This window comes from Amblyraja radiata, chromosome 8 (assembly GCF_010909765.2).
Source record: "Amblyraja radiata isolate CabotCenter1 chromosome 8, sAmbRad1.1.pri, whole genome shotgun sequence".
Classification (NCBI taxonomy): domain Eukaryota; kingdom Metazoa; phylum Chordata; class Chondrichthyes; order Rajiformes; family Rajidae; genus Amblyraja; species Amblyraja radiata.
The window spans coordinates 22,855,352-22,871,063 of NC_045963.1; the positions used below are offsets into that span (position 1 = coordinate 22,855,352).

Sequence of the window (15,712 nt, forward strand, 5' to 3'; positions counted from 1 at the left end):
TGAAGTAATTTGTACATGAGCAGGCACTTCTGGGTGTGCTGATGCTCAGGAACTGCTGGCTATTTTTGTCAACATATATCTGAGTATAACCATAAGAAAAATTATATTTTGTGAATACCTCTGATCCTGCTAACTCCATGTTTGAGTACAGTAAGGTAGATAGCAGATATTGATCATCTACTGGAGGTGACATTTTGGGTCAAGATCTTTCTTCAGTCTCTACTGAAGAGAGAAAAAAGTTAGGCTAAAGCACAAAGTCTTGGAGGAACAGTGGGTCAGGCGGCATCTGGGGAGAGCAGGAACTGGTGACATTTTGAGAGGGTCCCTTCGCCGGACAAGTTAGGCTAGTCTATAATCGAATATGTTGCTGCAGCACATGAGATAGTTCATTTAGCCCAATGTAGAGCAATTCCGAGCTATTCTCATTACCCATGAAAATGATTTTATATTTATCCAATCTCCATTTTAAAAGTCACTATCAAATCCCTCTATTTGCATTCGTTGAATGTGTCTGGATTCTGCACAGCACAGTAGCATTTCTCTCAGTTTTCTCTGCTCCAAGGAGAACAATCCAAATTCTCATATCCAATCTTGTAACTGAAAACTACCATCCTGCTACCAATTTAGGAACACAACAACAGCAATGCTGGAAGAACTCAGCCAGTCGAGCAGCACCTACATGTCAAATCCTTAAGGGACTGGACAGGCTAGATGTAGGAAAAATGTCCCTGATGTTGGGGGAAGTTCAGAACCAGGGGTCACAATTTAAGAATAAGGGGTAGGCCATTTAGGACTGAGATGAGGAAAAACTTTTTTACCAAGAGAGTTGTGAATCTGTGGAATTCTCTCCCACAGAAGGGAGTGGAGGCCAATTCACTGGATATATTCAAGCGAGTTAGATTTCGCTCTTAGGGCCAACGGAATCAAGGGATATGGGGAGAAAGCAGGAACGGGGTACTGATTTTGGATGATCAGCCATGATCATATTGAATGGTGATGCTGGCTCGAAGGGCCGAATGACTTACTCCTGCACCTATTTTCTATGTTTCTATGTTTCTACTCGAAATGTCACCTATTCCTTTTCTCCAGAGATGCTGTCTGACCTGCTGAGTTACTCCAGCTTTTTGTGTCTATCTTTGGTTGAAACCAGCATCTGCAGTTCCTTCCTACACATTGTTCATCTACTGTTTGGTTCATGTAACTGTCGTCTTCACATATCTACAATCATATGTCTGTTATAACACAGTCACCATTGGTGTTAACATGCTCAGTCTGGTCAATCTTCACAAGCTCATGATTTAGTCTAGTCTAAGCATTTTTTTCTTAGTCTAACTCTTTAAAATGCTATAGTCCAGCAACGTATTTTGTCTGATGTGAGTGTCTATGCTATACACTGTTATGCCAATGTAGAAATTCACTAACATATACCTTCCTATAATTGTACCTTCCTAACAATGTGATAAATTAGGACTTCCAAACTTCGACACAGCCGATGAGAACAATCCATCTTGAGTTATCTCAGCCTTTCTTCGACCAGCTGCATCTAGTCATAAGTGCAACATGTGCATAAAACCTGGTCATTTCACAATTTCACTGTGTGGGAAGAATCAATAGCATGTTGTAAGTGATTTTTGCATTCCAATCACCCGCATAAGAAAGTGCTCTTCTTTTGAATTTTCATGCCTAATGAATATAAAATTCAAATTTAAAGTTGTGGACAAATCGTTTGAATGGTATATAAGTCAAATTAAATTAGAGTTAATGGGAATGTTCAGAATATCAAGCAGGCCAATCAACATTTACGGAGAGGGAAAACGAGTCAATGTTTCATCTCCGCAGATGCTACCTGATGAATTGAGTATTTCCTGTTTTTCTGTCTTTTCAGCATCTGCAGATTACATAATACTGCTCAATTCAGGGAATATTTTAACCATGATTTTAAAACTTTGCTAATCGATATCAAATGGAAACAGAGGCAGATGAATTTTCCACATTGACTCTGAACTACAGCAGGGCGTTCAAAATAGATTACCTTACTAAATATATTTCCGAGTCCTATAAAGCTCTCTTGCTAGGTTTACACTCGATACTGTTCTGACTGGCCAGTGACCTGAGCACAGGCAACCATAGTTACAATACTTAGAAGGTAATTCTCTGCTACCACAATACAGAGCCCTCTGTCAAAATCCAAAAAGGATCATGACCTTGCTTTGTTCAGAACTGTCTGAAGTCATCAATGCAGACAACACCTGTCAGTCAAACCTATTTGTTTAAAGAGATCCCCAAGGTGTCAATCACTTAGGAAGTTTGAATTGAATAGCATGACATGCAGAACCCATTGATCAGTTGTGAAACACTCAATGATCTGTGAGACAGCCTCCATCCAAGGGCAATGCTCACAATCAACCTGGATTATCTAGACCTGGTCCTGTGGTGTGTATCAGTTAACTGTCCCTGCCTTAACCTTGCACCGATGACCCATGAGAAATAATTGCCTTAACCTTGCACAGTTAACCCAGAGGAAATAATACAATCTAATCCAAATGCTTGTATTTTTGCCACTATTTAAAATAAATGCAGGTGGGAGAAAACATAGTAAATAGGTGCAGGAGTAGGCCATTCGGCCCTTCAAGCCAGCACAGCTATTCAATATGATCATGGCTGATCATCCAAAATCAGTACCCCGTTGCTGCTTTCTCCCCATATCCCTTGATTCTCTTAGCCCTGAGAGCTATATCTAACTCTCTCTTGAAAACATCCAGTGAATTGGCCTCCACTGCCTTCTGTGGCAGAGAATACTATTCAAATTGTTCCATTCAAATTCCAAGCCATTCCAAGACTATAACTTACTTGTTACTGTGTTAAATAAGCACTAGTTAGTATGAATGTTCAGTTCCATACAATCAACTGTGATTTCAGTCCAAGGTTTTGGTTCAGTGATCACTAGAGCTAGGATTTTGCCGTAAATGCCATGTGCCTTTTCATGCATTTTTTGATGATTTCATGAGGATAATGCCATTTTCACGATGGTAGTGCCTAAATCAGCCTTTTTTAGCCGTTTTGCTATTAGGTTGTGCTATGTTCTCTAGTTGTACCGTGATTACAATGGCTTTTTATGTTAATGCGTTAATATTAAAGTTATTATTAATGTGTTAACATTGTATAACTTACAAGAAAACCTTCACTACCGGGGCGAAACCCAGGGCGCCACCGTCGGTCGTTCGTGCCGCTGCCCACTGGTTCAGTTTTCTCCAACATCTATTTAAGAAAGAACTGCAGATGCTGGAAAAATTGAAGGTAGACAAAAAATGATGGAGAAACTCAGCGGGTGAGGCAGCATTTATGGAGAGAAGCAATAAGCGATGTTTCGGGTCGAGACCCTTCTTCAGACTGATATGGGGGGGGTGGAGAAAGGAAGAGGCGGAGACAGTAGGACTGGAAGGAGAGCTGGGAAAGGGGAGGGGGAGTAGGGAGAAGGGCTATCTAAAATTAGAGGAGTCAATGTTGATATCGTTGGGGTGTAGACTACCCAAGCAAAATACTCAAGCTTGCCTCCTCACTACATTTAGTGGCGGCTCCAGTCGCAAATCTGAGTTTTCGAGTGATTTGTGCAAGGCATTCATTGATGCTGGAATTCCACTGTGGAAATTTGAAAACAAATTTCTGAGGTTTTTTAGAGAAATACACAGAGCAACCTATACCGAGCGAGTCATCATTTTGGAAAAATTATGTTGACAGCAACTTCAACATTGTTGTGCAGAAAATTAGAGATGAAGTTACACGCAACAAAATATGGATCCCAATAGGTGAGACAACCGATGCTGTGGGCAGATATGTTGCCAATGTGGTCATCGGTACACTGGAGGCAGGTATTTGTTGACATCAGAAGTATAGGGGAAGTCAAACAGCTCAACTATTGCTCAGTTGTTTACATCTTCACTTGCTGTACTTTGGCCAGAAGGTATAAAACACGAGAATGTACTTCTGTTTGTGACTTAAAGTTTTATTCCCCAAAATGTTGTATTTGACATGCTTAGCTCAATGACTTCATAGAATTGTCAAGCACAGACGTAGCTTGTTTCCAAATGTCGATCACCTAGTTTCCAATGTCAAGAAAATCTTCCACAAAGTGCCGTCAGTGTGCAGTTGTTCAAGGAAATGGCACCTGAGATTCCGCTACCTCCTCAGCCCGTTTTGACATGTTTCTCTGCTGTACTCTACTATGCTGCAAATTTTGAAAAGATAAAATAATTCGTCAACTGTTTTGAAGAAGAAGAATCTGCTGCAGTCAGGATCGTCAGTGAAATCATGCAGAAAAAGTCGCTCCACTGCGATCTTGTGTTTATTGCTTCCAATTTTGCAAACTTCCCACAAACTATTACTTCCCTTGAGAAACGTGGCGAAACATTAGTGAATAACTTGCAGGTTTTCAACAAAGTAACTGACGATCTTCGTAAAGTTCCTGGCGATGTAGGTAAAGACATACAAGGAAAATGTGAGAGAGTGATTTTAACTAACAAAGATCTTGAAGAAATACAAAACATAGCTAAAGTTCTCAAAGGTAGTTGTAATGTGCAAGATATCGATATGAATAGTCTGTTTCGGGTATGCACCAGTGACCTCAGCTGGGGTAGAAAGAAGTTTTCACAACTGAAGCATATTCTGTCTGACAGACGGCATATTTTAACACCAGATTATTTGAAACAAATTGTAGTAATTATGTGCAATGGCAACTTTGGTCATTTAATGTAGTATACCTTAAAATATTATTATTTTTAACCATTTTTTGGAGGTGAAAATAAATGCCTTTTTTTGTCCATAATAGCCTTTTCGTGCCTTTTTTGTAAATTTATTATGCTTTTTTGCCTGCCTATTTCAGTTTTTTAGTGCCTAAACATCCTGGCTCTAGTGATCACAAAGCATCAAGTCAGGATAAAATGCACCTACAAAAGGACCATGCAGTAAGCTGGTGTTTCAATCTACAGGTGTCTTTGCCCTTCTAAGTGGTGGAAATTGCTGACTTGAATTAGGATGGTGAATTGCCACAGTGCTATGCATCTTGTACATTGTACTTTCTGCAGTCACAGTATCCTAGTCGTGAAGAGGGTGAATATTTAAGATGGCAGATGGAGCGTCAGACAAGCAGCGGCTTTGACCTGTGGCTGTTGGGGTATTTCATTGTACTGTATATTTCATTCAAGTTACAAACTTGGGTTGTTTTCCCTGGAATGACAGGCATTGAACTGAGACCTGATTGATGTATAAAAGAAACACACAGAGGAGGTAGACAGTCAGAATCTTTTACCCCATGGTGAAAATGTTAAAGACTAGAGGTTTAAAGTGAGAGAGACAAAGTTTAAAGAAGATGTGCGGGACAGTTTTTTGATGCAGTTTTTTTCAAATATATTTTTTTAATATAGTTTTTTTTTATATATCTTTTTATTAGAAGCAGTGTACAAAAGTATAAACCACGGCATATGACATAATACATTTGTTGTACAGCTTCAATGTTAATTTTTAGCTAAAGATGATAAAGAAGAAAGGAGAAAAAGCAAGAGAGAGAGAAAGTGAATGTACAAGAATAGAACTACCATATTGGTGTAGCCAAAGAGTGCAGTAAAAGAAATAAGAAGAACGTAAAGAAATAAAAAGACAAAAACAGAAAGAAAAACAAAAAGTGATGATAAACCTGCTTCGTATCTCTTCCCACCCATCACCCAACCCATAATTCAATTTAATTCCAAAATTGTGTTGCACCATACTATCCTTGTAATGAATCAATGAATGGTGTCCATGTTTTCGGAAAACTGCTCTGGTTTTTCTGCTAAGACTAGTCTCATATTTTCAAGATGTAGCATCTCAGACATGTTTGTAATCCACATTTTAAGAGTAGGGGCAGATGTATTTTTCCAGAATGTAAGTATTAGTTTTTTCGCCGTTATCAGGCTATAATTAATGAAATGTCTTTGAAATATTGATAGCTCAGGGCAGGCTTCTGATGTTCCAAGAATAATCAGTTCCGTATGGGGGTCCAGTTTTGTGTTTAATGTTTTTGAGAAATTTTCAAAAATTCCTTTCCAGAAGTTATGTAATTTTATACAAGAGGCGACGGAATGTGTTATAGTTGTTTCTTGAAGGAGACATTTGTCACAGATAGGAGATACATTTGGAAAGATCTTATTCCGTTTAGTCTTGGAATAGTAGAGTTTGTGCAGTGTTTTAAATTGAATTAAAGTATGTCTAACATTAATCGAACAGTTGTGTATATATAAAAGATTTTCTTCCCATCTGTCTTTTGGAATTTTTAGGCCTAGTTCCTCTTCCCAGTCTCTTCTAATTACGTCTGACGATGGGATTTCTATATTTAGAAGAGTGTTATACAAATATGATGTTAAAATGTTTGACTCTGAGTTTCTGTTTATACATTTGTCTAATATATCTGGCAGCAGAGTTTGGTAGTCATGGGTATATGTTTTCAAATAGTCTCGAATTTGAAGATATCTGAAATATTGATTACCTTTCAGATGGTATTTCAACTGTAATTCCTGAAATGACAGAAGAGTTCCCATCTCGTAGAGATCTCCAAATTTTTTAATTCCTAGTCTTTCCCAATAAGTAAAAGATTTATCTATAATAGATGGCTTGAACAAAGGGTTATTAGCTATTGGTGAGAGAGGAGATAAATTTCTTAGTTTAAAAGTTGATTTTACTTGTCTCCAGATTCGTAGAGTGCTGTGAATAATCGGATTTTTATCATATAGTGGGTTCTTCAACTTTGTTGGGGAGAGAAGAATCGCAGCACTTAGTCATTTCTTGATATCACCCAGAAAGAATTGAATTAATTGAGCACACAAGCTTTGGTGGTGATTGAAAATACTTAGCTGCTGGCTGAAGATGTTTGCTAGTGCCATGTCCTTGCCTTTCACATCATCAAATAAAGTGAGACTAAATCCATGAATCTTTACCCGGTTGATGTGGTTATGTTCTTTTTTTATGCTCATTGTGTGGGAGATGTTGGCAATGTTGCATTGACTAGCCATCCATCAATTCCTTAAGACAATATGGTTCAGATTTTATTTAAACAATCATTCATATTGCGATAGTATAGCTCTGACATTGATATTACAGTAAATAGGAGACAAGGATTATGACTCAGCAGTGTAAGATCAGCGTGGATTTATGAAGGGGAAATCGTGCTTGACTAATCTTCTGGAATTTTTTGAGGACGTAACAAGTAGAATGGATAATAGAGAGCAAGTGGATGTGGTGTATCTGGACTTTCAAAAAGCATTTGACAAGGTCCTTCACAAGAGATTAGTGTGCAAAATCAGGGCACATGGTATTGGGAGTAGGGTGGATAGAGAACTGGTTGGCAGACAGGAAGCAAAGAGTAGGAATTAACGGGCCCTTTTCAGAATGGCAGGCAGTGACTGGTGGGGTGTCACAAGGCTCGGTGCTGGGACCCCAGTTATTTACAATATATATTAACGATTTATATGAGGGAATTAAATGTGGCATCTCCAGGTTTGCGGATGATACAAAGCTGGGTGGCAGTATGAGCTGCGATGAGGATGTTATGAGGCTACAGGGTGAAGGATTGGTTGTGAGTGGGCAGATGCATGGCAGATGCAGTATAAGGTGGATAAATGTGAGGTTATCCACTGGTGGCAAGAACAGGAAGGCAGATTATTATCTGAATGGTGTCAGATTAGAAAAAGGGGTGGTGCAATGAGACCTGGGTGTGCTTGTACATCAGTCACTGAAAGTAACCATGCAGGTACAGCAGGCAGTGAAGAAAGCTGATGGCATATTGTATCTGCTTCCGCCATCACTCCAAGCAGCTCATTCCAAGCACTTACCAGTCTCTGTGTAAAAAATACTTGCTTTGCACATCTCCAATAAACTTTCCCACTCTAACAAAGCCATGCCCTCTTGTATTTGACTATACCGTCTAGTAGTTGAATAGATTGATAGAAAAATAGATGAACCACACAAGCACTTAGTCAAGCCTAGCAAAGGTTACAGGTCCGATCATGTTTCTCAACCGGATCTTTAAGGCAATATGGCCTAGCAAAGATGAAAAAAAAGTTAGAATACTGGATAATAGTTTGAAGTTATTTTGTTTAAGTTGACCAAAGCATCGCTGATGTGGAGAAGCGTATTGCTTTCATTATTTTGTGTTATTTTACAAAGTGAGCTGTACTAATGGAACTAAGTGAATCTGATCATAACAGTTGCACTGAATGTTCATTCACTGTGAAATAACATAGTTTAATGATCCGTATCTAGCCTCATCTCACCCAGTGTTCGGTTCATTGTCAGGAAGAATGAGGGAGCACAAGGGGATATTGTTGTTAGATTCTTGGTTTCTGCAGTTAAACATGGGTACATGCTCACATGGATGCCCACTTATGGTGTGAAAACCATCAATGTACCCGAGACAAGCCACCATATGCGAGAAGTGGGACACCAAACTTATAAAAGGATGGATACGTTGAAAGAAATCAAGTTCTAGTGATGTGTGACCTGATACATTTTGGAAACAAATAGAAGAATTACATTGTAAAGAATTAAAATATCAAAAATGATTTTTTTGTCAATGGTACCAGCCTTAACCTATTGGGAAGTGGTCTGTCATTGTTTTATCAATACTGAAAGTGTTGCAAGAGCAGTGATTCTGTTCTTATTTCAATAAGAATTTATGTTGCTGCTATTTCTGCACATAAGTGTGAATCTATTTAGCTATTCATAAGGGTCTGTGGTATTGCAGTGCTTCATGTATTTTTAAGAATATGAAACACCTATGAAAAGCTGTTAGAATTGAGTATTTCCATTGCATGGGAGACACGGCATTGAATATTAAGAGTGGGAAAATGCTGTGCACATTTGGCTAGGCACAGAGATCCCTGTCTCAAAGCTCCCAGCTTGATTACTGCTGGAGAAGTGATGAAAATAGCAGGCTCAATCTGGAGTGTAGATTTTTTTGGTGAATTTGTTTGTAAAATTGATTTTTTATGCGGTGGAACTCTAAATGTTGAAACAAGCGAATAAATATTCAACAGCGCCAAAAGCAGTCCTCAGAAGACCACTTGTCAGATCCCCTTCCCTGACTATTTCCAACCCTACTGTTTCACTTATCTAACAGAACATGGAGCCTGGTGACTCCTACAGAAAAAAGAGAATGTCAATGATTTTAAAGAGGTGCATGCTCTCCACTTGATAAGTGATTATGGCTTTCAAGAATCTAACTGCACAGAATTGCGGCCCTTGGAAAAAAGATTTTGAGTGTTCTTCTTTATAGAGTTTCAGCATGGATATTTTTATAGAAGGCTGAAGCGGTTAAATAACTTTTGAAAAGATCCTTATGAAATATAGAAATGCAAACGGAAATTATGTCAGCTTTGTGCGATTTGGCAAAAATATAATTTGCAGCCTCTAAGTTAATAATGTGGGCATTGAGACTAAGGGATATAGGCAGAACTTCTGTTTTAATACAAAGAACTATAAAGTATAACGGGTGTCAGGGGTTATGGGGAGAAGGCAGGAGAATGGGGTTAGGAGGGAGAGATAGATCAGCCATGATTGAATGGTGGAGTAGATTTGATGGGCTGAATGGCCTAATTCTGCTGCTATTATTTTTTTTTAAATGCGTTAAAAGATTTTGAAAGAAGATGAGCTTCAAGTGATGAAGGAGACAATAATACTCACAAAATGACCAGCTATTGTTAGGACAAAATAAAAATCAGGATGGACATTCCTGCTCCAAAATCTGACTTGCTTTCCCACTGTCTGAACCCTTCCACCAAATGCAACTTCTTAAAATCTAAACCGAGATGCAAAGTGTATGGCTGGGAATGATATATGAGAAAGGACATTCCTGTTCAGCCCAAGGCTTTTTCATGTTCCTAAAAGGAAGTCTATATTAGTATTCATCCTGCATTCTCAGTACTATCTTAAGCACTGATTCATTGATTGATAGGTTGACACGATATTACCCAGAGGGTCAATGATTTTGAAGTATTGAATGATTAATCCAGCATTTCCCTATTGAATTTAAATAGTGTTGTATGGAATACACAGCACAAAATACACCACCCGACCAACACCACTGATCTATGCTAGTGTTTAAAGTCCACAGAAGCATCCTGTCATTATAATTATTTCTTCCCACCCTACCCTACCATCTCCCAAGTCCCTTGATTCCCATGTAAGCATGAAGCCTCCCTTTAACTGAGTTAATGCTGTCAGCTACAAACTCCCCAGATGATAGAGCATTTCAAATTCTCACCACTCTGTGTAAAGAAGTCTTTTAAAATATTTTGTTTGATCTCTTAGTGGCCATCATATATTTATACTCCCACTGGAAGTGGGAGAAACAATTGACCTAAATCCTTTCTATTGAACTCCTTCGTAAATTGACAGACCTTTTCAGGTTACGTTACAGTCTTCTCTTTCACAGTTAAAAAGTCCCCAGCCTGTCTGATCTTTGTTGTTAGCTACACTCCCTCAGTTCCAGTAACATCCAGCAAATCTTTTCAATGTGTTTTGATATTTGCTGCATGGGATTACAATCAAGCCGTCCACACTATACATATACAGGATAACGGGTATAATGTTTACTGCATGATAATGTCCAGTAAAGTCCGATTAAAGATAGTTCTAAGGTCTCCAATAGGGTCGATGGTAGATCAGGACTGTTCTCCAGATAGTGAGAGTTCCCTGATCACATTTGGGAAGAAACTGTCCCTGAATCTGGATGTGTGTGTTTTCACACTTCTGTACCTTTTGCCTAAGGGGAGAGGGAAGAAGAGGGAGTGGCTGGAGTGAGACTGGTCCTTAATTATGCTGCTGGCCTTGCCAAGGCTGCGTGATACCTAGATGGAGTCAATGGAAGGGAGGTTGGTTTGTGCAATGGATTGGGTTGCATCCACAATTCTCTGCAATTTCTTGCTGTCTTGGATGGAGCTGTTCCGATAAATGTCTTTCTACGACGATTCTGTAGAGGTTGGTGAGGGTTATTGGGGACATTCTAAACCTTCTGAAGAAATTAATACTTTGTGTGGTTTAATCAAGATATCTATAAATTTATTATTTTTATCCTTTTGCATTTTGTACTCAGCACTTTATGTTTGCTCCTCATTGCATTATCATTGTTGTGTTTGCTGCTTTTGGCAATTTATATTTTCCCAGATCACTTTGTTCATTACCCTGAAGATAGACACAAAATGCTGGAGTGACTCAGTGGGTCAGGCAGCATCACTGGAGAAAATGTATGCGTGACGTTTTGGGTCTTTGCCCTATAGTTTTCTATATTGTATATTAGGGAATGAATGGCATAATATGTGCTACATCGTCACATGCTGCATTAAGTTTTACTTCCCTTTTATTTATTCACATTGCTGGCCTCTCTATTTGGGTGCGGTTGGTGATATGTATTCTCTAACATTGTATAATCTTCTAATTCAATCATTATAGCTCCAAATCAAATCAACAAAGCAGACTCGAGACAGTTTTGTGGGACAGCATTTATGCTCATATCGAGAAACCCTCCTTGGCTTTTATGCTCTACCTTCTGTTTTGGAGGCACTTCTCAATCAATTTTGCAGACTGTCCCCAACTCTACATTTTCTGACCTGTGTCACCTGTCTGTTACATTATGCTTTTACCAAAGACCTTCTGATAGTCTTTCTTATCTTCTTGAAGTTCAGTTACAGGAAACCTCAGCACATGTGCTGCCGCCTGTCAAACAAGCAGTAAGACAAATTAGAAAGAGTAACAGGATCAAGAGGAATGCTGCTGAGGTGGAACTGGGTTCTGCCATTGCACGTGTGAAAATTAGCAGTATTTTCCAGTGACGTTGCTCAGAGGCAACATGTAAATAGGATATAGGAAATAACCAATGATAAATCCCTGGGGGAGAAATATAACTGAGATAAAATATCTTTTCATTGTCCCTATCATTTCAATGTCATCATCTGAGAGAATTGTCCTGCTCATCCCTTGGTGAATATATCCCTAGTTTTTTTTGTTATTTATATAACTGTATAATGCTGTACTTTATACATTCTTTAGCATTTTCATACTGCGATTCCTCCTTATCTTTCTAAATGTCATTTATGATCTGGCTTACCTCTCTCCATACACCTACTTGCTCTGATCAGCTTTAGATATTTTATACTAAATTTCTGTGCATATAACCCAGCACTTTATATTTTAAAAACTTTAGCTAGAGTCAATGATACTCCTTCCATAAGCAAATGTTCAGTGGATAATAGTATTATTCAGTGAATAATACTTGTTTTATATGGCTTAATAAATTCAGAATGTTTTACTAATATGCTATTTATACATTGTTCAGCAGTGATATATTAACATTTACTTGAACTCACAACTAGATTAAAAAAGACTACAATTATTTTTCCTAAAATCTTACACAAATTTTTGATTTTACGCTTTATAATTTATGTTCAGAGAATTTTTATCAAATTTGGATACTGCTTCAAAGTGTACATTAGGCTGGTCTGGAATCTGCAGTATTTGAAAAAATATATTTTCTTCTTTCCAATCAACTTTTGCTCAAATTTGTTCTCCACCAGCTCATCAACATATGCCCTGACATTTAATTACTAGGCTTGCAAGGGTTGTAATTTTCTTTTGAGTGGCCATAATGTAAGCCTCACACCAAGGGAACACCAGAAGGCCCTCAGTTTCCATAGCAACCGTACCAGTTATAAAGCATGAATCCAGTAAAACTAAAAATATCTAGATTTCCAAACGGAACTAGAATGAGGTCATGATTGCTGTTGTGCTACTTGCATTTATCATTAATGGTTTGACTGCACTTTGTGATAAATGTGATTAAAAGCCTCGTCGGTTCCAGAAGCAACACCCTGATTTAAGCTGTCATGGCTTACAAGAACATTCCTCAAACACACAACACAAATAGCTTCGACATAATATTCAATAATGTTTTATCAACATCTTTTCTCAAAAGAGTAACTGTTTTTTTCAATATCTAGGCAGACCGGCTGCTATGTCATTTTATCCCTTGCATGTCTCTCACGATGGTGTTCCTAGGATGCCTATTCCACCTCAGAGAACAAGTTAGTCCCCTCTGCCTATTCTGCTCTTCATTTAAGTACAAAGAACAACTATAGGGTGAAGAAGGATCTGACGAAGGATCTTGACCCGAAACGTCACCCATTCCTTCGCTCCATAGATACTGCCTCATCCGCTGAGTTTCCCCAGCTTTTTGTCTACGTTTGATTTTTCCAGCATCTGCAGTTCTTTCTTAAACTATAGGGTGGATAACTTGGTAATTAACCCTCCCTAATGGCAAAATGCACGAGCTCCTAGTTAGCACCTGTCCTCAAAAGCATGGGGAAGATTAAGAACTCAAATTGATATAAAATTAGCATAACACCATAGTCTTGCAATCTGATACCCAGTGCATCATTTTTCAAAAGATCTGATCAGGACTTCAAAGGTAGATATAAATGCTGGAGAAACTCAGCGGGTGAGGCAGCATCTATGGAGCGAAGGAATAGGTGACGTTGCAGGTCGAGACCCTTCTTCATACTTCTGATTTGATATTCAAAGTTAGATTATTAATCTTGCTCAAATTTAAACTGTGGTACCCACAATCAGTTTCCTATGAGTTACTTCTTATCTTTACGTATGGAATAAAAATTATTTACCACTAATTTGTCATATTTATTTTCTTTCCACAACATGTATCTCAAACTTAAATGTCTAATTGAGACATTCTAGAGTCAAAGAGTCACACAACACGGAAAAAGGCCCTCCAGCCGAACTCTTCCATGCTGACCAAGGTACCCCATCTCGGCTGGTCGGTCACCTTTGCCTACGCTTGGCCAATATCCCTCTGAAGCTTTCCTACCCATGTACATCCAAATGTTGTTTAAATGTGAATGTACGTGCCTCAACTACTTTCTGTAGCAGCTTGTTCCATAAATTCCCCCAGCCCCTGTGTGATAAAGTTGCCCCGCGGAAAGACAATACATGATTACAATCGAGCAGCGTAATACATGATGAGGGGAATATCGTGAATGACATTTAGTGCAAGATAAAGTCAGTAAAGTCTGATCAAAGATAGTCCGAGGGTCCCCAATGAGGTAGATTATAGCTCAGGACTGCTATCTTGTTGTTGGTGAGATGACATCCTCAGCATGACACCCTAAAACATTCTGCCAATTTAAGTGTAGAGATTGAATGGGTTAACAGCATTTGGTTGTGCCATCTTTTAAAAGTCTAATATAGTGTTTTTGTTAAACTGAAGGCTTTAGCTTTCTAAATTAGTATCTCTTGTGGAATAGACAGCAGCCGAGCAACTTTCTTTATTTTTCAAGTTTCACTGAAATATCGTGCAGTTGCTTAATCTCAATGGTTCAAGGGTGCTTTCATTGTCACGTGTGCAAATGCAGCAAAATTCCTTTTCCAAGCACAGTCCAATACAGTACACTCTGACATACCGAATGTCAGCAATCTTCTCAGGAAGTAAAGGCACTGGTGGGATTTCTTTATAATGGCATCAGTGTGCTGGATCCAAGAAATATCTTCAGAGATACAGTGGCTTGCAAAAGTTTTCATACCCCTTGAACTTTTCCACATTTTGTCACGTTACAACCACAAACGTAAATTTATTTTATTGGGATTGTATGTGATAGACCAACACAAAGTGGCGCATAATTGTGAAGTGGAAGGAAAATGATACATGGTTTTCAAATTTTTTTACAAATAAAAAACTGAAAAGTGTGGCGTGCAAAAGTATTCAGCCCCCCTGAGTCAATACTTTGTAGAACCACCTTTCGCTGCAATTACAGCTGCAAGTCTTTTGGGGGCATGTCTCTACCAGCTTTGCACATCTAGAGACTGAAATTTTTGCCCATTCTTCTTTGCAAAATAGCTCAAGCTCAGTCAGATTGGATGGAGAGCGTCTGTGAACAGCAATTTTCAAGTCTTGCCAGAGATTCTCAATTGGATTTAGGTCTGGACTTTGACTGGGCCATTCTAACACATGAATATGCTTTGATCTAAACCATTCCATTGTAGCTCTGGCTGTATGTTTAGGGTCGTTGTCCTGCTGGAAGGTGAAACTCCGCCCCAGTCTCAAGTCTTTTGCAGACTCTAACAGGTTTTCTTCCAAGATTGCCCTGTATTTGGCTCCATCCATCTTCCCATCAACTCTGACCAGCTTCCATGTGTCTCTGTTGAAGAAAAGCATCCCCACAGCATGATGCTGCCACCACCATGTTTCACAGTGGGGATGGTGTGTTCAGGGTGATGTGAAGTGTTAGTTTTCCGCCACACATAGCGTTTTGCATTTAGGCCAAAAACTTCAATTTTGGTCTCATCTGACCAGAGCACCTTCCTCCACATGTTTGCTGTGTCCCCCACATGGCTTGTGGCAAACCTCAAACGGGACTTCTTATGGCTTTTTTTCAACAATAGCTTTCTTCTTGCCACTCTTCCATAAAGGCCCGATTTGTGGAGTGCACGACTAATAGTTGTCCTGTGGACAGATTCTCCCACCTGAGCTGTGGATCTCTGCAGCTCCTCCAGAGTTACCATGGGCCTCTTGGCTGCTTCTCTGATCAATGCTCTCCTTGCCCGGCCTGTCAGTTTAGGTGGACGGCCATGTCTTGGTAGGTTTGCAGTTGTGCCATACTCTTTCAATTTTCGGATGATAGAT

The 15,712-nt window shown here is 39.0% G+C and overlaps 1 protein-coding gene and 1 long non-coding RNA gene across 2 annotated transcripts in view; one reads left to right on the plus strand and one right to left on the minus strand.

Moving 5' to 3' along the window:
• spata17 (spermatogenesis associated 17) overlaps positions 1–15,712 on the plus strand; it is a 181,951-nt gene that overhangs the window by 155,174 nt on the left and 11,065 nt on the right. The gene's annotated exons all lie outside the window — the stretch shown is intronic.
• Positions 4,110–14,546, minus strand: LOC116975944. The gene is made up of 3 exons (XR_004412821.1): positions 14,483–14,546; positions 11,547–11,550; positions 4,110–4,119 (listed from the first exon to the last, which is right to left on the minus strand). It is a non-coding gene; the product is annotated as an uncharacterized LOC116975944 (long non-coding RNA).